This window comes from Choloepus didactylus, chromosome 20 (assembly GCF_015220235.1).
Source record: "Choloepus didactylus isolate mChoDid1 chromosome 20, mChoDid1.pri, whole genome shotgun sequence".
NCBI classification, from domain to species: Eukaryota; Metazoa; Chordata; class Mammalia; order Pilosa; family Megalonychidae; genus Choloepus; species Choloepus didactylus.
In genome coordinates, this window is record NC_051326.1 from 18041382 (window position 1) to 18064138 (window position 22757).

The 22757-nt window shown below is 43.1% G+C and overlaps 1 protein-coding gene across 1 annotated transcript in view; it reads right to left on the reverse strand.

Moving 5' to 3' along the window:
- The window catches only part of ALK (ALK receptor tyrosine kinase), a 725024-nt gene that overhangs the window by 409632 nt on the left and 292635 nt on the right, over window positions 1–22757 (reverse strand). The gene's annotated exons all lie outside the window — the stretch shown is intronic.

A 22757-nucleotide genomic window follows, 5' to 3' on the forward strand; every position in this document is an offset into this window, starting at 1 on the left:
GGAGTCATATAAAGGAGTTCACAGACAGAAGGACCACAAGAGCAACTGAGAGTGACATTTTGAAGAGGAGCTGCAACTGAGAGACACATTTAAAAACGGTGGTTGGAAGCTGACACTGACATTTTGGAGAATGCCATTTTGAAACACAACCTGGGAGCAAAGGAAGAAGACGCCAGCCACGTGCCTTCCCAGCTAACAGAGGTTTTCCGGATGCCATTGGCCATCCTTCCGTGAAGGTACCCCATTGTTGATGCCTTACATTGGACACTTTACGGCCTTAAGACTGTAACTTTGTAACCAAATAAAGCCCCATTATAAAAGCCAATCCATTTCTGGTATTTTTTGCATTATGGCAACAATAGCAAACCAGAACACACACTCTGTCGTAACTGGCTTGGGCTGTGAGTTTATTTTCAAGGACAATTCAAAGCACTGATTTCACAATGAAGTATAAAGCCCAAGGTGAAATGGCCTGTGCCCTTCTGAGAGATTACTTCTCCTTCTACCCCTACAAGAGTCAATCAGCTGTTTTTTGTTTTGTTTTGTTTTGTTTTGTTTTGTTTCCTGAGATGAACTATTTGGAGATCCAGAGGTCTAAAAGCCACTTCTCTTTTCAGTTCAACCACATGCTAATGTGTCAACTCGCTGGCCTGGCACAAATGCTTAGCATTTTGCTTTCGGTTTTCCTGAAAATGCATAACTTGTCAGCAGGTTCACACTTCCTTCTTTAACTTACTTCATTCCTGATCTGCCATACAAATATCTAGGGGCTGGGTGATGGACTTATTTTTAGCAAATTTCAAAAACAAAGGTGAGAGACTGTGTCCATGCTCATCATTCAACATTCTCTTATCTACTAAAAATTTAAGTTTTTAAAAAGAAGATTAGCCCTCCCAAAGCAAGAACATATGGAAATATTAAAATATTGACCAAACACTGAGGGGCCTGGGACAGGAGAAGAGGTGGGTAGACAGGTTCCATGGCTGCCTGGGGAGGCAACACCCCCTGAGACCAGTCCTGCTGCTCTCCATTCTTGGGCAAAGAGATGTATCTTACTTCTAATTCAGGGAGCCAGAGAATGAATCCATAAGAGTTCGAGCCAGGACAGCCCTCTCCCACCACAAACAAAGTGACCTTGGTTTGCTCACACCGAGGATTCTAAGCAGGGTTCCCCAGCTTGGCCAGGACAGTCCCAAATGTATCCATTCAGACAATAAATTATATGGTTACCCTAATTATTTGTGGAGAGAAGATGAGGCATGAATTAACCTCTCTTGTTTCTCTCCAAATTTGGGGATTGAGGAAAGTGAGGCTCATGTTATTTCAAGGGGTCAGCAAACTTCCTGGAAAGGGTCAGAGAGTTAAATTATTTAGGCTTTGCAGGTCATACCTTCTCTGTCTCAACTAATCAACTCCGTAGGAAAGCGGCCATAGACGGACCATATGGACACGATGGGGTGGCTGCATTCTAATAAAATACTTAAGGACACAGAAACTTGAATATAATTTTCACATCACAAAATAATTTTCTTCTTTTGATTTTTTCCAACCACTTCAAAATGGAAAAAAAAAAAGCTTAATTTGTGGGCTGGATTTGGCCTGCAGGTGGTAGTTTACCAACCCCTATGTTATTCCACCCGTTGAACCTTACTCTCTCTATTTATATTTGGTATCATTGTCCTCAACATTTGCCTTTATGGAGCCTGGACACTCACATGGGGTTTGAGATCTGTAGAGGCAGAAGAAAGCTTATCATCTAAATCTGCAGTTTTCAACCAGGAGAGGTATGTCACAAGTAATTTGCTACTGATAATAAACCACAGAATCTTGTGAATGATTTATGCCTATTTATAAATTAGAGCAGATCCAGTACTCTCACTATAATAGTGCTGTTCTCCTTCACTTGCATTCTGATTCACTTTCTTCCAGTAGAGAGACAGGGTCTGCTTCGACATGCATGACAAATGAAGTTTACAATGCACGACAAACAATCACGGAAGTCCCCAGAGCTGCATGACAAAAGAAGGTGGAGAACCACTGACCCAGTCCAATCTCATCCTTCTTCAGATGGGGAAGGAACTTACAGCCTTGCAAGGAAGGGAGGCAAAGTGTGGTTGTCCAAGTTTCCACAATGAGGAAACCGAGGGGCTCGAAGTCACACAACTTATAAGCAACAGAGCTGGCCTTTTGAGTCTTGACATCTGTGGTTTTGCTGTGTCACACAGCCTTGAGTATCACAGGTTTTACACAGACCTCAAAAATTCACAGTCTACTGTACTCAGGTTGTGACTATGACAACAACATCCCGAAGCACTGGATGTTCTACGGTTACTGCAGAGTAGGGGCTTTCTCATTGATGATTCTAGCATGGAAAGTTGCACTACCCCCATTTTGTGGATGAGTAAACTGGATTTTCAGAATATTACCTAGGATCTAATCAGTATTCAGAGAAATGGCAAAAAGTACTTCTATAAAGTCCAGGGATTCTATAAACCAGGGATTTGTTATCCCTTGTGCCAGGTGGAAGCTCTTTGGCAGAAGAGAAAGTAAATAGGAAAGTACCTGGAGCATACTTGTTGAACTGCCAGCCTGGAAGGGCTTACTAACTCATCAAATCAAGTCTCTATATGCCAGGGAATAAGACATTATTGAACACATTACAGGGAAGTCGCCCCTGGAATATCTTCCAGCTGTAGTCAAAGAGAGCTTATCTGGCTTGTCATGGACGGAACTTCATCAGCAACACTTGCACGCATCTGCAGGGCAACGGTAGTTTTATGTGCATAATTATGACACAGAGTCACTTGGAGAAGAACAACTACATCCTTAATCATGGAACAATTACTCTAAACATAATGTTACTGGTAGCTTTATTATACTTTAATTCCTTGAAAATCAGTTACTAACTTGGAGTGCGTCAATTAGCCTACAGTAGTACCCAAATCATTCATGGTTTTGGGTTTCAGTTGGTCATTTTTAAAGTTTGAGTTTTTTACAGACAAACAGATCTTCTCAGATCCAGCATCCTCCTTATTAAGATAAAACACCAAAGCCATCTAAACCAATTTCATTCATCAGGTCCTTTAAATCCTCATTCTGACAAGCTAAATTCCTTGTTCTTTCCTTTTGATCACTAGAAAGAAGTTCACTGAAGATTTAAAGCTTCTCTTAAGTTCGGAATCTTAGAGAATATTTGGCTGACCAAAGCATCTAGCCAGCCGCAGCCGGTATGGCAAACAAACAGAAGCACAGAGCGCAAGAAGACAGAGAGACGCATCGGAGGCTTGGAGGTGGGCAAGTGGGAATGGCTGCTCCCCAGTTACATCCCAAAGCCGTGAAACATTCATGTTGGTGGCATGGAAGAGGAACAATATAAAACCTCAGAGGTGCACAGGCAAAGGCTGGGCTCTGCTGGAATTTGAAGAGATGAAAATAAACATAGGGCTCCAAAGTGACACCCTGGAGACTGTGTTTGGGATTTTTCTTACTAAAGGTCAGAGAAAAGAGGGAGGCAAGAGGGGAGGGCAGAGAAGATAAGGAGCGAGAGAAATCAAAGGAGGAAAAGGAGACCTGGTATGAGAAGGAAGAAAAAGAATGTTTTTGTCAAAAATAGTCAATTCACAGAGTCATAGTTACGTATATTACGTTGTCTTCCCTGAACGGGGAACTGTGCCTATTAGTCCTACTGTTAGCAGAATTAAAATAAACCCTTTGGGGCATCACTAGCATTTTTCAGTACCTGATTTCATTGTGGATTTTACTTCCTGACATCTTTCTCAGGGGTTTACTTTTTTCTTTTTGGCCTAAGATCTCTTGTCAATCTTTGGCTTAAGATTCTTCTCCATCTCAGTAAAAAAGCCAGGGCTACCAACATTTAAGACTGGAGAAGACTGGAGAAGACTGTCACTGGAGAGCCAGCCTCTAGGGTGTCAGGACGGCAACCCCTCCTGGCAGGGAGGGACCTGGGGAGTGGGGTGAGAGGAGGGAAGGGGCCGGGACCCCCTGAGTCTCCAGCAGCTGGTGGCTGCTAGGGCATTCGGAGAGAGGCTGGAACATTTTTGCACCTTCCCAGTCTCCTTGCTACCCTCATCTTCCTCCAAATCCCCATCTTTTCTCTCCTAGTAACTCCTGGCCCACAAGAATGAGAAAGTCAGCCCTTCTTCACCCAGATCCCTGCATTAGAGGCCCCTGCTCTCCCTCCGTTCTCCACCCCTTCCCTCCCACTCCAAAGCTGGCTTCTCTGGAAAGCACCTAAGGAACCAAGGGGAGGTCCCTCCAGTTGGCTGAGCAGAACCTCACAGTCACCTTAGAAGGGACTCTAGTGGACAAAGGCCACTTTGGAAGAAAGTTAGGCAGTCAGCCAAGGCACTCTTTAACTCAAACAAAACCAAAAAAAGATGAAAGAAAGAGTCTCTCTGCATGTAGGGCTGAGGAGAACCCAAAAAGATCAGAGAGAAAGTGTAGCTGAAGCCTCCTCTTTCATTTCCTTTGATACACTCTGAGACTTTGGCAAACCATTATAATCTCAGGGCAAGTGTCTGTGAGAGACGTAGTGGTGTCCTGGAGCTGACAGAACCAGCTCGTGAGAGCTGACAGCTAAATTGTCAGGAATTCTGAGAGAAGGTTGTTAAACACAGTCATTATTAAAATGAAATTATACAAACTTGCAATTAAATCAGTGCTTCTCATTGGTGGTGATTTTACACCTCAGGGGCCGTTTGGCAATGTCTAGAGACTTTTTTTTTTTTTTGGCTGTCACTACAGGAGGTTCTATCCCCCTAGTGGGTAGAAGCCAGGGAAGCTGCTAAACTTACTTCAAGTACAGGACAGCACCGCACCCCCTCCCCCAACAACAAAAAAATCCAGCCCAAAATGTCAATAGTGTCAGGCTAAGAAGTCCTGAATTAAATAAATTGTACAAAGATAATAATCACTGAAAACTCTTCACTTGCTGATTATGTTACTAGTATCTATCTATGTCTTTGAAGTTATATATTTATAGACACACTGTATCTAAATGGTGGAAATGCTATATCATGATGCGAACTGTGCATCTTTTCCAAATTTCATTTTAAGTAAAATCATGTCAGTAGCTTAAAATCAGTGGGAGTATTTATGTCATGGAAATAGGCAAACATTACAAATAAAGCACCCCCCCTCCCCTTCTTGGAAAGCCACTTGTTAGATATTCACTAGCACATCACTGGAATTGTGGGTGTGGGGTGTGTTTAGGGGGGTGGGATTCTCTCTCTTTTTACTTTTCCCAAAAGCACACAGTGAAGCTGAGACCTTTATTTCTAAAAACTGGGGAGGGGGCTAAAGGAGACTGGAAAAATGAAGTCCCTAATAAAAATGCAAAAGGAAGAAATTAAAGGAACAGGGTATTTACAAGAAATAAACTTAAATGGAAAGGAAGTCATGCATCCAAATCTATCTTTGTACACTATCAGAACATCTGGATGAAAAGTAAAAATCACTCCTTCACCCAGATGTCTTTTCTTTGTGATGCCAAGTAGATGGATATTTGAATATTTAGATGATATGAAGCATAAAATCTCAATATTAGGAAATATTAAGATGATTTCCCACTTTTTTCTTGTTGTTCAGATATTTGAAAACAATTTCACTTTGGCTAAAGTACCTCTTTGTTCCAGAGTGATGCAAGTTGGAAACCAGGGCACGAGACTGTGGCTGCCTCCTCCAAACTTGCTAGTTTGTCGTACGCAGAATTTGAGATTACTCTGCGGGTTTGTAACCGACTTGAAACGTCTCTCTCAATAAGAAAACATGGGACAAAGATGGAAAGAGGAAGTCAGGGAGAGAGAAAACAAGACATTTTCAAATAAAAGAAGAATCTTATAAATTTTAAAACTGAGTAAGTGAATGAAATGTGTCTGCTGAGACCAAGTGGTGGTTTAGAGTGCCTTGGGAATAGGTTCTCTGATGCCAAGAGAATTTCTGGGACTGGGGGGAAGCAGGAGAGTGGTGGACACCAGCCAGAGAGCGAGGTGGCTGACAGCTAGAGCTGGCTTGGCAATGAGAAAATGAGCCAAGTGTGGGAGGTGGAAGGGCCTTGGCTTCCCAGGGCTCCTGTGACAAAGCACCATATACACTTAGAGGCTTAAAGCGACAGAGTTGTACTGCCTCACAGTTCCGGAGGCTAGAAGACTGAAACCCAGTGTCAGCAGGGCCTCGTTCCCTCTGGAACCTGTAGGGAGAATCCTTGCCGTAAGGCCCCATCCTACTCCAGTATGACCTTATTTTAACTTAACTAACTGCCATCAACAATGACCCTTTTTCCAAATATGATCGCATTAGTAGAGGAGATTATTTCAATACATCTTTTGGGGGGGCATAACTGAACCCCAAACAGTGAGTAAATGAGAGTGTCTGCTTGGACCCCACCCAGGTGAGCAAGTGCTTGTTCCCAGAGGTGGAGATGGGGTGTGGAGAGCATCTCAGGGCCTCTCCATGGTCTGTCTACCACTAATGGCCAAGTCAGCCTCAGCTTGAAGGGCTGCAGGAAAACTCAGTATCCTCAAAAAAAGACCGAAAGAAACAAACCACATCAGTAGAACAGGCCATCTCCACTAGCTAGGATTATAGGGGGTTTCTATTTTCTTCTTTCAACATTTCTGTAATTTTCAAAATCACACACCACAAGCAGGCTAATTTATAACCAGAAAAAAAAAAAATGTTGTTTCTGAAAAAGAGAAGATAAACAGAAGTAAATATATATAGAGGGTCTCTATCCTCCCAGGTCTTAGAATAATCTAAAATTGCCCAAAACACAACACTGAACTGCCATTGCTAAGGTCTGGGTTTGTTTTCCAAATGCATCAATGCCATGTCTGACTAGTGATATTTTAGATATCTTCTCTGAGTAATGAAGACTCAGGTTGACTTACATCTTTCTGATTTTAATATGTCAAAGAGAGTGATTTAGACTGGTGATTCTCACACTTCTTTGCCCCACTTATACGTCTTAATTTCAACTCTAGTTTCACATGCTTTTATACCTAGAATGAAACTATATCTGAATACTTACTTAATTTGCTTTAGGAATTTTGGGATCATCAGATTTTTATCTCGGTTACTCTTAAAAGGTTGTCTTAAACTATTCAGGTTCTCCATATGATAATGCCTATACTTTTGTTTTAAATCAATAAAAATGATTTATTTATTCATTTATTTAACAGATATATATTCAGTGCCTACCATACTCTAGGCAGCGTTCTAGGACACGCTCGTCAACAAAACAGCAATGCTTCTGCCTCACATAGCACTATACCAGGTACCTGCATTTATAGCAGAAGTCACTGAATTATGTTTATGGACTCCAGTAAAAGCTGGAGAACAGAAAATTTAATAATATACCCCATTTCACAGTTGTAGAAACTGAGATCAAGTGCATTAGTGACTCAGCTAATTAATGGAAGAGTTTGGAATAAAACCTCTGTTTTTTTAACTTAATGTTTCTTATACCATACCCCAAAAGTGATAAATACTAATAAAAACTAGACCTCATTTCAATAGTGACTCATCTCTTGACTGTTATCAATGACTTCCTTTAGCTAGATTCAGTGATCATTCTCAATCTTCATCCTATTGATCTCTCTATAATACTTGGCACTGGAATCATCTCTAGGGTGATGTATTGGGGAGAAAATAAGCCTTAGGTCTGAATTTCAGCTATTACATATGTAAATCACCTAATATAGTGTTGGCATTGCTAGATACTTAACAAATGTTAGATTCCTTCTCTTACTTTCAATTACACAATATTGTGATTTTCCTCTTAACTCTGATCGTTCTTAATTGAACCTACCCCAAACCTGCCCCTTTGCCAGATTTCTCTTCCCCTAACACCCAACAGAGACCCTGTCTTGGGATCTGGGCACTTCTCCCTGCACTTCCATTTCCTCGGAGTACATACACAAGCTTGACAGCTTCAATTGCCCCCTCTCTGAAAATGATTCTCGGGTCCATTATCTTGTCCCAATATCCTGCTTTCTCCATGTCCTGCATTTTTAACAGCCTATAGACATCTCAAATGTTTTGCTGTCACCTTCACTCAATGTGTCTAAAAAACCTCATCATCTCTTTTCCCAAACCATCTTACTTACCTGAAAATATTCCAGGTAAAGGGAGCCCTATACCCAAGGGCTGGGAGGCAGCAGGAGAGTGTAAAGAAATGATGGAAGTTCAAAGGGCTGGGAAGTGGGGGTGGGGAGAGGGGCGAGGAGGCTGGAGAGGTGGGCACGGGCCAGATCTGAGAGTCTTGGGTCATGTTAAGGATTTACGACTTGATCCTAAACCCAATGGAGAACTCCACAGAAACCAGCTGTAGGCAAAATGGTATTAGAAGAAAACTGACTCTAGAAAGAGTGCCAGGCTGGTGACAGGGGCTTTGGCCACTTGACAATTCCCCAGGGATGCTGGGCCACATCCTGACTCCTAACAAGGCGCACTGCAAGCATGTGGGGAGCCTCCCTGTGACACTCTCTTTGAGTACATGCTGGCTACTTTGTCTTTCCATGAGGTCAGAACTCATAAAGACATCATTTGTCATCACCCCTTGTGGTGGAGTTCAAAGGGGCAGAATTCCTCTCCAGGGGAACGGAGCTCCAGGAACATTCCAGGGTCTTTAGTTTATGAAAACTATGGACCAGTCAGTGCCTACATCCCTTGGCTTCAAAATGGACTTAAAAATACCATTCACTCCAAGGCCAGGAATAAGACAAAGACTTGAAATTCTTTAAAGCCACAGAAAAGTATCTGGGAAATATGAGACGATTATTAAAAGTCAGGTGAAGGGAACTGGAAGAAAAGAGAAAGCCGTTGGGAAAACCAGTCCCCTGGCTGGCAGGTGACTGAGGTGGTGTACGGCAAGCCCAGGCAGCCTCACAAATCAGACTCCACTTAAGTAGCTACTGTCAACAGGGTGGTGAGAGAGGGGAGATTTAGTGCTCATTCTCGGAGCCATCATATCTGTTGTGCCTCTAAGCATGTGAAAGACAATAAATCAAATAAGAATATGAACCGATGCTGCTAATTTGGTGCTGAGTTGTTCCATTTGCCATGGAGTCATCAGAAATTCCTCAATAAAGCCATGTACCTTTTTCTTAAAATTACATAACCAATCAAATAATAATAAACGTATTATTTCCTAAAATGGAAGGTGACTCATACAGATTTTTGCTTTAGGGGAAAAAAAAAATATGACAGCTGAGAGGCCTCAACTGGTCCAAATGATCTAATGAGTAATTCTGTCCATGAAAGGAAGATGTGGCTTCCTGATTAACATAGAACCTTAGCAGTGTTTTTAATAAAAGTTTTAATGTGTATTGTTGCTTGGCTGGTGTCATGTTTAATCAAAACCTTGAAGGCTCCTAGAGCTCTCTTCTCTTTACCAGCTGAGATGCAGAACAGCTCGAGGGGGCAATGGGACACTGTTCTGATGCTGACAGGGCAGGAAAGGAGTGCAGGGGTGAGGAGGGGTGGAAACAGAGCAGGGGGCCTGGGCACCACTGTGACGAGCCGGGTGGTGCTGCCAACCCCAGAGTCTGCCAAGGGAGGCAGGGCCAAAGTGCCCAGGCTCTGCTTAGGTCTTTTTTTTTTTTTAATGCAATTTTACTGAGATATATTCACACACCATAGAAACCATCCCAACCATACAATCACCGGCTCACAGTATCATCACACAGTTGTGCATACATCCCCATGGTTAAATTTAGAACATTTTCATTACTCCATAAAAGAAATAAAAATAAAAAAGAAAACCCAAATCTTCCCATACCTGTTATCCCCCCTATTATTGACCCATAGTATTGATGTGATACATCTGTTACTAATGATGAAAGAATATTAAAATATTACTGTTAACTATAGTCCATAGTTTGCAATAGGTAATCTTTTTTAACATATACCCCCCTATTATTAACTCCCTGTAATACTGTCGTACATTTGCTCTAGTTCATGAAAGAATCACTTTTTTATATTTGTACAGTTAATCATGGACATTGTCCACCACTTTGCTTAGGTTTGCATCTCCTCACTTTAAGGAAAAGAAAACAGCAGCTCAGAGAGTGCATTTAAAATGCACACTAGTTTGTTGTTGTTGTTTTTTTTTTTTTTTGCACATGGAGTATCTAACAGGACTCTGTATAGAAAACTAGGGGTGACACTAAGATATAGCATGATGCTAAACAAATTATTCTTATCCTAACACCTTTTATTAGGGACACCGTGAAAGCTCTTGGCTCCAATGGACATACAGAGCCAAGGGCTTCTTGCTCTGGCTTTAAAATTCTATGACCCTAAGGGAAAATTGTGGTTTATAAAACTATATATAATATGATTTTAGTTATGAAATATATAATACACGTGGACACTTACATGAACAGAAAAAATACTGGAAGGAAATACTCCAAAATATTAATAAAAATTAATAGCTTCTGGATAATGGGATTATGCATGACCTTTACCTTATTCTTTTAAAATGTGTATATTTTATGATTATTTTATAATGGGCATCAATTGCTTTGATAACTGAGAAACAATATTATAAATGAATAATTTATATTATAAAAATAAATATATTATGTTTTAAATTACAAGACACCATAAGCCATCTCCTTTGTTCCCCATTACAAAGTATATGGACAACTAAACTGCACATCAGGGGACACAGAGAAAATCACAAAAAAAAAAAAAAAAAATCTCTGCTTTAAAAAACAATGTCCAGGCACTTAAGCTGTATGGTGTGGAACACTGTAAAAAGATATAGCTGTGTCATCAATAGATAAGTTACCCTCAGAGGTAGCTTAAGAAACAGTGGCTGGCTTTAAAATGACTACAAAGAAAACCTGACAATAAAATTCACTTAAATATCTCACTCTGCAAAAAAAAAATCACACTCTGTCCTAGAGGAGTGCTATGTAATTGAAAAGTCTATGGTGTAAAAAGAACATCCTTAGTATAAGGGACAATCCCAGATGTGATAAAATAGAAATGTGAGCTCTTAAGTACTTCTTAACGTTCAAAGTCAATGAGGACTGACTGCCGGGAGTAGGATAGTGACTCACTTGATAACATGTTCTTAAGCTAAAACAAATCCCTAAGAAGGGGACGTAGAGTCGTCATTAAGTAGGTCTGGAGGCTGGAGTTGTGACATACCGTGGGGGCTTTTAACTGAAGCTGCTGAATGAGTCTGCTTTTGGGATACAAACATGTGACCAAAGCTCTACCGGCAGGGCCTGCAGTAAAATGCAGGTTCTTGGGGGGCTGGCTTGCACCAGGGGAAGGGGAGAGGGTGGTACAGTGCTTTATGTCCAAGACGGCACATTGAGCACAAGCGACCACTTCCTGTTCCAGTCCAAACACAGGAAAAGATAGCAAACTATTTAAAAGTAATAAGCATTTACAAATATATATGCATACTCAAAACAAGAGACATCTCACTAGACTACACAGGATTCCTCAAATCCAATAAAAAGAAAAGAAAATCCACAATGGGTAAAAAAGCCAAAGCCTTTTTGCCTACAGTGAGGCCAAGACCTCCTTTTGATACTGAATGTGGGGTCATGATGTTCATCAGTGTTAAGAGAACTATGCTATATCCTCCCTCATCCCTACTGTCTTCCCAAGGTTGGGGTCAGTGGTGAGCTGCTCACCTGGGGCTGGGTTAGGAAATGGTCACATGACACTAGTGTCCACAGTATGTTACAACAGTGAGGATAGGGCTCGGAACCACACCACCCATACGAGAGGGGCCAAACCAGGTAGCCAGCACAGGCCTGGAGCAGAGACACTTCCCCAAGCCTGGGACTGAGGTTGGACAAGACTGCTTTCCTGGGAGGCCTCCATCACCCAGAACATTCAAAGGCAAAATCTCTGGTGGAAGATAGACTTCACGAACTAAAAATCCCAAGCATGCATGGGAGAACACCACCGTGAAAAGCAGACACCAACCAGAAGAACTTACACGATAATTTTTACTTATTCACTTTAAATAGGTATTTTCATCAAGAGATAAAGAAGGGAATAGCATCCATGGAAAAGAATAGAAGGTTGTGAAATAAGAACAGGCAGAAATTTTGGAAATGAAGGCAGTAAAAGTAGAAGAAGAAATAAAATCATAGTTTATGTGGGAAACAAAATGCTGAGGCTAAAGAAGTAGCACGTAGTATGAGGTAAGAAGCAAACTGGAAGACAGAGATGGTGGAAAAAGACTCTCAAATGTGCTGTGAGATGCACAAGGCAAGTGGTCCAAAATCAGACCATGGAGGCTGCATGTGGGATAAGGGCTGCTTAGGTGTAGGGTTGGTTGCAGGGCACTGAGTGGCCTGAAAGCACAAAAGAATGGGGCAGGACTGGACTATGTAGGAGCTAGAGGTGAGATGAGACGATTCCAAGGGAGGGGATGGAGGCACGTCACAAGCCAGGGTAGTGAAAAAACTATAGAATGAAGATACACAGAGCTGAGGAGGTATGCTGGTGAGTCAGAAGGAACCCAGGTAGGTGTCTGGAAATAGGCAGCCTAGCTTGGAAAACTATAAGGGGGCCAAGAATATCCACTGAGGCTTCATAGCAAATTTTCTTAACAGCCAAACCCAGAGGGACACCCACCTCGCTGGAAAGGGAGAAGGTTGCTGGGGTCAGCGAATATGTTTCATTGATGGTTTCAGAATCAGATTTACATTTACTTTATAATTCCTCAAAATCATTCATTTCTGGAGCTCTAAGTCACCTTAAATAGCTTGAAATAACAGAATTGCATTTGCACATAGCTCTGCCTATAGACAGAGAAATTAGCTCTGACACCCTTCTAAAAGCAGTTTCAAACCAGCCAACTCAGAGCTTGATGAATGGCCTTGCTGAATACAGACCTATCAGGGAGACCAGGGAGGGGGAGCCTAGCACCGCAACATGTTCCCAGGCTGTTTCTAAGTGCATTACAAACATTAATTTAATCAAAACCTTGGGCACTACTCTGGCTCTACTCTATTAAGTAACCTGGTCCCGGTGCCTCCACTTCCCCAGGCATCATATGGGATAACCGTGCCCCCTCCGCCTACCCATCAGGGTTATCTTGAGTGTCCAATGCAAAAATGTGGAAGAAAACGTCAACTGTGGTGTGATGCCACGTGGGACTGTCACGAGGGACTCATAACCCCCTTTATCTCAGTGGGGGTGCCACGGGCTCCAGTGGATTTTCTCTCAGCGTGGCAGTCATCTGGAGAGGACAGGACAGAATCACGGAGCTCGTTCAGCTTCTCTCCGTGTCCCACAGAATGAAGGGAGCCAGGGGAAGAAGCCGCTGAAGAAGGAGCAGGAAGGTCATGAGCGTGGGCCTCCAGACCTCACCCCGGGGAGAGACGGGGAAGCCGTGACTCGGGAACACCGGGGAAGACTCAACCAAGAGGGTCTCGGGCCCTATCCCACCATTCATTGTTGGATGACCCTAACTAACTGGACTCAGATGCCACAGCCTTTTGGCCCATAGGACCACAGGGAAGATGCGTCTGACAGACACATGCTCGGGGTGACACTGGATGGAGCTGGGCAGAGGCCCTGAGGCCACCTCCTGCGACACCTGAAGGTGTGCGGGTCGGGGACTGGCCTGGCTCAGCGTCCTCCGAGGGTGTCTGCACCTCAAGGTAGGATGCTGATTTGCCAGGCAGTGAAAGGGCCGTCACCTAATTTATGCCCCTAATTGCCTGTGGTGCCACTAAAGTAACAGAGAACTGAACAAGCTTAACATGAATGGTATGTTTTGTTTTTCTCTTGACACTTTGCCTGCAAGATAGGGTTTATCATTTCCTGAAGAAAACGGACTGATTTTCCTTGGTTCCCATTGCAGAGAGTGCTTGGATGTTCAGCACCGTGGTCCATTTGCCCCTGGGAAACCCCAAACCAGAGTCCCTCCCTACTCGGGACATGACATGTACAGGCTTGGAGAAGAGCCTCTTTTCATGGAATCACATAGGGCCAGGCCTGGGGAGGATCCCAGCAATCATGGAGCTCAGCAAGCTTTATTGCGGAACCTTAGCATTGAATGAACCTCGCCACAGAACTTCAATAAACAGAACAGACAGAAGGGGCTGCTCTGGTTGAAGAAGCCCAGGTGCCATCTCTCCATCATGCTTAGGTCACCTGCCCAGAAACTCCTGGGAGGAACTGCTAGGAGTCAAGGAACAGTCTGAGAACTCTTGACACATAAAAGCCCTTGCATTTTAAGTTAATGAAAACAAGGCCCAGAAAAGGTAAGTGATGGACTTAGGATCACGTGGCAAGGTGGTGGCAGAACTGAAATCAGAACCCAGGGTGCCCAACCCCAGCTGCGCAGAGTCCTGTGTTGCTTCATGATGTCACTGCCCCTCCCCTGCCACCCAGGGAGGAATAACGGTAACGAGCTGAAGGGCTTGAACCTCCGCGATGACAAGCAGGAGCCTACGGGGAACTTCCCTTCCTGTGGCTCTCTCACATCCACTGTCACACTGGGAGACGAGGCCACTCCCAGCACACTTCAACATCCATGCTTCTAAAAACTTCCTGGCAGCACTTACCTGACAGGGCTGTAAAGTGGGATAAAAAGCATCACTCAGTTTATCCATTTGGGCTTATGATTCTCCCTCTGCCTAGATTGCTGCTTCTTTTATTCACTCTTTACATGCCTCAAGACCACACATCCTGAGGTCTCTACTCCCACTTCGCATGCTGATTCCCCACTTTAAATGATATTTCTGTTTTAATTTCTAATTACATTTTTATTTTCCCTTCCTAAGCAATCAGTTATTACATAAGACTACTCAAATTATTTTTTTCTTTATTGGAGAAGTTGTAGGTTTACAGAACAATCATGCATAAAATACAGGTTCCCACATTCCACCCTATTATTAACACCTTGCATGGGTGTGGAACATTTGTTACACTAGTAACACATTTTTATAATTGTACTGTTAACTATAGTCCATGGTTTAGCTTAGAATTCACTGTTTGTGTAGTGCTGTTCCACGGATTTTTAAAAAAAATTTTTTTCTGTTACCATATATACAATCCGATATTACACGTCTAATATCCATCACTCTCACAAATGGTAAAGACCATCAGGCCAGGCCCACGTCCATCACCGCCCACCTCTGACACCCAGGGGTTGGCCCAAGTCTGTACTGATGCCTGGTTTTCTACAACCCAAGAGTTAAGAATGGCTTCTAAGTTTTAAAATGGTTGGAAAAAAATCAAAAGAAAAATAAGATTGTGTGACATGAAAATTATATGGCATTTAATTTAAAGTGTCCATAAAGTTTTATTAGAACACAGCCCTGCTCATTTGTTTATGTTTTGCCTGTGATTGCTTTCATGCTACAATTGCAGAGTTAACCAGTTACTACAGAAACCATGTAGTCCTCAAAGTCTAAAATATTTATGATCTGGCCCCTTACAGGAAGAAAAACAGAAGACTCCTGGTCTACCAACTGTCTGACTTAGAGGAAACACTCAATAAAACTGCTGAGTGAACAAATGAATAATTGAACGAGCTAGGCAAGAATGAGCTAGGGTGAGAATAGGGGGATGGAAGGATGAAGAGAATACTATTGAGAGTTGAAGAATATGAGAACAATATTTTAGAAGACACTCTGATAGGATGTAAGGAGAATTCAAAAAAGAGTTAGTTTCAGGATAAACAGACCTCAATCCCAGGGAAAGATTGACTTGATAAAGGGAGTTACTTTCTAGGTTTGCAAGAAAAATTATAAAATATAACTAGAACCATCAAGAAGGCGGCTTCCAGGCAAAATCTTAAAAAAAAAAACACAAAAAATCTAGCATCCTAGATCTTGGTTTAATTGAATTCTGCCTATGTGTTCAAAACATGGCAGGTGGAATGATGGATGTAAGGAGGTATAAAACTATTTCTCTTATTAAGGAGGTTACAATCTCTTAGTGTTGAACACTGATGAAATAAACTTCCGTCATAAAATATGACCATAGATCATCTGAACAGTCATTGACCTTTTAGAACCGGAGGAAATCATAGAGATAGTTCAGCATCCATCCCCCTAACTTTGTGTATGGGAAAACAAAGACAGATCAAATGACTTGCCCAGGAGCACATAACAAGTCAATGGAACGTTTGGAACCAAATCTCTGGCTCTTAATTCCTACTCTAAGACTCTGCATTATCAGCTGTGGATTTGTTGATTTGAATAACAAAGTGCACTCTCTGTGCACTGGGCATTGCTCTCTATAGCAGAAAGCCAGGAAGACAGCCAGTACTGGCACATGCTCTACCACGGCTCCAGGCGGCTATAATGAGAGAAGATCATGGCATCAAGCTAGGCCAACAAACAAAGACTCAGATCCCAATCCAGGCTCTGACCCTTAAGAGATAAGTAAGCTTGATCAAGTCAGCTCTCTCTCTCTCTCAGCTTTCTTTTCTTTCTCCCCTCTTCTCCCTTCCCCTCCCCTCCGCTCCCTCATCTCCTTTCCTCTCCTCCTCCTTTCTAATCTGTATTATAGGATAATAATCCTTCCCAGTGTTGTTAGGAAGATAAAATGAGGTGGTGCTGGTGAAAGCACTTCACTTTGTAAGTTGTAAAGTCCTAAGTAAAATCAAGTGCAATTTTATTTATTTTTAAACGTGCATTCCGACTGCAAATCCTTTCTCACTTATACTGGGTCCTGTCTCCAAGTGTGCTCATTGTCCCCATTTCTGGAAGGGAGAAAAAGGAGCAGAGGAGGGCCATGCCAAAGTTCTTACACATGCCAGGGATTAACTCAGGCCTTTCATAGTCCTGTAGGGGTTTCACTTACTGAATTTCTCTAAGCTGGCACCAAGGACTGCAAAATTCATAGTCCTGAATCTAGCCTCCTCTCAGCAGGTTTCTAGATATCAGTGATAAGTAAATATTCCCAGGGCCTGGGATATAAGCTGTTTTGTTAAAAGTCATTTTGAACACCTCCATGAGAGAAGACAGTTAAAGTGGGTTCTGGTGAAAAGAGGCCTTGTGTGTCCTGTCTGTGCTGAAGGTGAGCTTGGGTTCCACTTCATTACAAAATGCAACAACCCTAGGAATTTCATGTTCTGAGACCACATCGCTCTGCTTTCAGATCTTGCTTTTGTTCCTGCTCGCATCACTGGCATGGGAACAGTCACAGCCCCGTGCAGATCAATGTCCCTGGATCAGAGTGCCTTCCTTCAGCTCACCCAGCTCAAGTCAGAGCTGTATTAAGATGGCAGCTTGGGGGTTAATTCAGGTCTCTGGTAAGTCAGTGAATCTTCCCCTCAATCAGCAACACATTACAGATGGGATATTCTGGCATTATTAACTCCAGCCAATAAATATAGGTGATGTGTAGTAACAACAGATACCAGGGAAGTAGGAGGAGGAAGTTATGGGGAATACAATAATCTACAGTCCATATGAAACCATGTTTGAGTCGACAGCTTCACTCTCATAGACTCTTAGGATTAGGAGTCTTAAAACATTGTCCAGTTCATCGCATACCCAATGTTCAAGTGTCCCCTCCACAGGCTCTGCTTGAATGCCCACCTGATGCCTCCTCCAAGCCCCTCTGACAAAATCAGTGATGCCGGATTATCAGTTGAAATCTGCTCCCTGTAAATCCAAACTGATGGTCTTGATTCCATCCCTTGGATCCCAAAGGAAAAGTGTAATTTCCCTTCTATGAAGCAGCTCCTCATGGGGCAGCCATCCGTGTAACCTCCCACTCCCACCACCGCCTCCCCACATCTTCACCAGTCTTCTTTTTCCACACCCAGCAAGTTAATATTTTCTAACCATTCTTCACATGATATGGTTCCAACTTCCATTTTTCCACCAAAGCTTTGAAACGAGAGAATGGGCAACACTCACTTCATTTCCCCTCCCTTATCTCCCTTGCTTTCAGGGAGCCTGGGAATGAGGAAAGCAAGTACAAAAAAGGCCTATTAGACAAGCCAGAATTGGGATGTTTTAGAGCTGATTTCCATTTAGACCCTGACAGTGCCTTGTGGAAACTGCACAGGAAAAGGATACTCCTGGTGTCAATCATAGGGAAAGGGGGCGGACTCAGAAAGGAAATGGGAAACTGGATGGGCCAGAGGAGGGACACTTCTCATTCCATGTCCTGGGCTTCAGTGCTGGATTCTGAGGTGCTAAAACATATGTAAGGTTCTCCTATATGGAGGGTAAATAAACTCTAGCCCCTGCCACACAGAGGTGCCAGGCTTTGGGCATCCCTCTGGGCAGCTGAACTGAAGGAGAGCAAGCTCACTCCTTGAGTCAGATGACCTGGTTCAGTGGTTGACAAACTATGAGGGCTTCTGGCCAAATCCATCCCGCTGGACTGTTTGTTATTGAAACACAGCCATGTTCATTTGTTTCCTTATGTCCATGGCTGCCTTTGCACTGCAACAGCAGAGTTGAGTAGCTAGGACAGAAACTATATAGCCCACAAAACCCAAAATATTTACTGTCTGTCCCTTTCCAGAAGAAGTCTGCCAACCCTAGACCTAGTCCACTGTTTCCTGTAGTGTATGCCTTGCAACCCTAGTTCTGTGTGATACTCCCCCGAACAGGTAGGGGGTGATTCTTCTCGTCAGGTGTCTGGGTTGGAAATTCACATGCTCACCAGCCTTCTAGGGCTCCAGGAAGTCCCCCAGCATGTATGTCAGTTTAACTTTGTTTAACTCGGCATTCTTCAGATGGATTTGACCCTATCAACATTCCATGGAGCATAAGGCACACACTTGGTGAAACACCAATCTTGTTGCTAATACTGTTCTCTGAATTGATTTTCTTTCTATTTTTTCTAAGCCTGTAGAGGAGTTTTGCTTAGATTTTCCAGTCTAGTGACAGTTATGCCAATAGGATCTGAAAGAAGTGTTATGATTCTACCCTTAGACCAGAGTGGTTGAGAGAGGACAAGTGCCTTCCTCTGCCAAGGAGGGGGCAACATCAGAAACTGGGGAGAAACGAGTGGGACAGAGGATTCTCCCTTCGATGTCATCATATTCTCCATCTTTACTGGATTATTCTTATATGCTCAGAAAGAGTCATCTTAAAAAAAAACAAACAAAAAAAGAAAAAACACCTCTCTTGAACCCCATCCAGTTACCATCCATTTCTCTGCTCACCTTTACAACAGAACTCCTCTAAAGCACTGTCTATATTCATTTCCTCCAATCCCTTCTTCCCATTTTCTCTTGAACACACCCTCATCAGGCTTTCTCCCCTGTAATGGCTCTTGTCAAGGTCACCATGACCTCCACATGGCTTAAACCCAATGGTCAAGGCTCAGTTCTTACAACACCCAAAATATCTGCAGGATTCTGCAGAGACAATGACCCTCCTTCTCAAAGCTCTCCCTTCTTGTGGCTTTTGGGACTCCACTCTCTTGGCTCTCCTCCTACGTTATCGGCCCCTCCTTCCCAGCTACTCCTGGGCTCCCCTCATCTCCTTGTCCTCAACATGTTGAGTGCCTCAGGGCCCACTGCTGGACTGCTTCTCTCTGCTTACATTTCTTCCTGGTGATCTCATCCTGTCTCATAGCTTTGTATACTAAGTGCATGCTGACAACTCCCACACTTACATTTCCATCTTTTTCTAGAATGCTCTTCCCCCAGAAATCCTCTTGGCTCACTCCCTCATTTCCTTCAGGTTTCTGCTAAAATGTCACATTATCAGTGAGGTCTCCCAGACCATTCTCTATAAATATGCATGTGAAGAGTGCCCCAACCCTCACCCTGTCTCCCTAAGCTCCATTAACATGCTTTCTTTTGAGCCCTAATATCCTCGATATATTTGCTTAGCAATTTGTTAGTTGTCTGTCCCCCCTCACTAGAACATAAGCTTCATGAAGGCAGGGACTATTTTGTATTCTGTTATAATCCCAGGGCCTAACCCTGCAAGACACAAAGTAGGCACTCAGAAAATATTTTAGGATAGATGAAGAGGAATGTCAAGTTTTGGCCTTGGGGTTCTAGAATTCAATATGATTTCAGAGTAGGGGAACCAAGGTTAGGTCTTTCTGCCATAGAATCGCTTGTCAGTGGCAGAGCTGATATTAGAAAGCTGGTCCTTCAAAGAGTCTGTACTAAGTGCCGGACATCCTGATGGAGAGTGGGGACCCACATTCTATTTCTGCTTTCAGGGAGCTTTTCAATGAAGACTGACTTTGACCAGACAACAGCATCTCACCCTTGCGCTCTAGGCCAGGCTCTTTCCATGGCCCCTTGCTACCATCACAATGACCATTTGAGGCCAAGAAGACATTTCTCCTTCCCCTTTCCTGTGGCATAAATCTGAGACAGAGGACTTCTGCAGTAGGAAATAAATTCATGCCTCATATTGAAGGCAACCAATTCAGTTCTCTAAATAAGTGGTGGGTATCTCGGGGAGTTTGTGAGGTGCCCAGGTATCATCTGGCTGGTCTCTCATATTTGCATTTCCTGTTTTTAATGCCTATACCCTATCTGAGTGAACAGTTTTATTTCTGTTCACCCTCACAGTACCCACTCCAAAGCACTGCAAGCCTGCTCTTCACTTGTAGAAGGCTCAGTTTTTGCAAAGGCAAGCTGCAAGTGGCAGTAGCTCTGTGAGATCTTTCCTTCACCCTGGTGGTCCACAGAAAAGACAGATTAAGAACCATTGTTTCAGAGGTCTCCTTCACTTACGTACACATTCAAAGTGAGTGACATCTGAGAACCCTGGAACCCTTAGAGCCCTGACATCCTTAGATTTGGATGTGATCTCAAATGCCATGTTGTCCCACTATTCTGCACCAAAGCAGTGACCCTTGGAACATCTGTGACCTATGGGTCACTTCTGCTTGACTCCCTTCATCAACAGAACATATTCACTCTCACACAATTTTCCTTAGATTGAGCAAAAAAATGGCCACCCTAAAGCCTCCACACATTGGTCCTGATTTTGTCATTGAAACCTATTATGAATGAATCTCATTTTTCACTCATTTGCCAGGTCTTCAAATAGGTCTGTGAACACAGGAAAGAACATTTATCCCATTCATGTTGGACCTAGATACTAGTATAACTTGGCCAGCTATTAAAGAAAATATAGGTTAGTAAATCTTTGCTATTTATTCACAGGCTGCAACAGGAATATAAAGTGCTGCCATTACCAGTATGGATGAGGAAACCAAGGCATATGGACGGTAGATGACTTGCTGTCAGCTCGGTGGACAAATGATTCAGAGCTGTGCATCCTCTGCTCTGACACGGATTCCCTAATGTACTGCATACTCCAGAGAAAGCTATTATAATAACAACTGGGAGAACATTAGAATTCCTATTATTGAGAAAGATGCACTTTCATTTAAAGGGTTTCATTCTTCTTAGATGAGTTCTACTTTCTGCTTTCCCTTCATTCGCATCCCATGTTTATTATTTCCGCTCCACTGCTGGCCTGATAAAACTAAAATTCCACTCACAACAGCAAGCAAACTAGAGTCCAGGCGGCAGCAGCAGACATGAGCATTTGGTCTCTTGGAGAAAAAGGTTTCTCTCCAGTTTGGTCAGCAAGCTGGATTTAAACTGACAAGATCATAGCTCTACGAAAATAAGATCTATTAATTGTCCTCGGGAAGGAAAAGGTCATTGGGCAAATTTTACCCTGTATCGCATTTTACAGCTAGAGTCTGGACATCAGCATCAAATCATTTATCTGTAACTAGATTCTGCCTCTCAACAATAATAAAAAAAAAAGACTCTGTGGATAAAATCATGCTCCAGTTCTGCTTGAGAATTTTGTTACTTGAATACATTTCACTTGCACTGAAATCAGTCTGGAGTGGTTGACACTGACTTGCTCCAGGACCCCACTGAAAAATGTATTAGTGGTGTCTGGGATCATTACTTGATTCTCCAAGGATCCCCCTTGGAGCCCACTTATCAGGCCTCAGCGACTAAGGTGGCATGGAAGTTTCCTTAATGTGGTCTGGGTCACTGATACCAACCAGAGGGTGAGAGGGGGATGGGCTGGGAAATCTCGCCTATCAGACCAATGAGGCCCCTGACAGCCTCTAGGGACAGATGAGCTGCAAGGTCATGGCAGCAAAGAGCACATGACAGAGCTACAGGCTGTGAGGGGATGAAAGGTGTGACAATGCCCGGGAAAGGAGGCTGCATAAGGGGTTTTCCCTGGCTCTCCGGAGGGTGCTGTGGGCAGCACCTACCATGTTTTACCTCTTTGGGCTGGTAGGAGCACTCAGATTCAGCAAACATTTACTGAGTATCCACTATGTGCCAGCCAAAGAGTTCAACATTTTCACAGGCAGTACCTCACTTAATCCTAACTATAACCTGTTAAGTCCATAGTGTTCAATTTTCTGGGGTTCTGTTTGTTTGTTTGTTAACTTTGCTATTAACAGCAGTTTGATTAAACGGTTTTGTCAGCCATACTAAGTCTTACCTGGAGGAAGGGGGAGGTTGGATAAACAAACAACAAATAAGCAAACAGGCTCTCCCACCAGTGTCAATGCCAACACCTCTTGATGGGAGCAGATCCAGGTAGGATGACTTGCTCAAGATCACAGGACCAAGAAGGAAGTGGCAGATCTGGGACTTGACCCCAGGGGGGCCACCAGAACACATTCCCTCCCTCCACCCCTACCCCTGCCATCTTCCCCTCTCCACTGTCTTCCAGGTTAATTATGTTTAATGCTTCTGTGCTTATAAGACACCTTTGCAGTCATCATCTCATTAGTGTTCTAACAGCAGCTCTTATTTT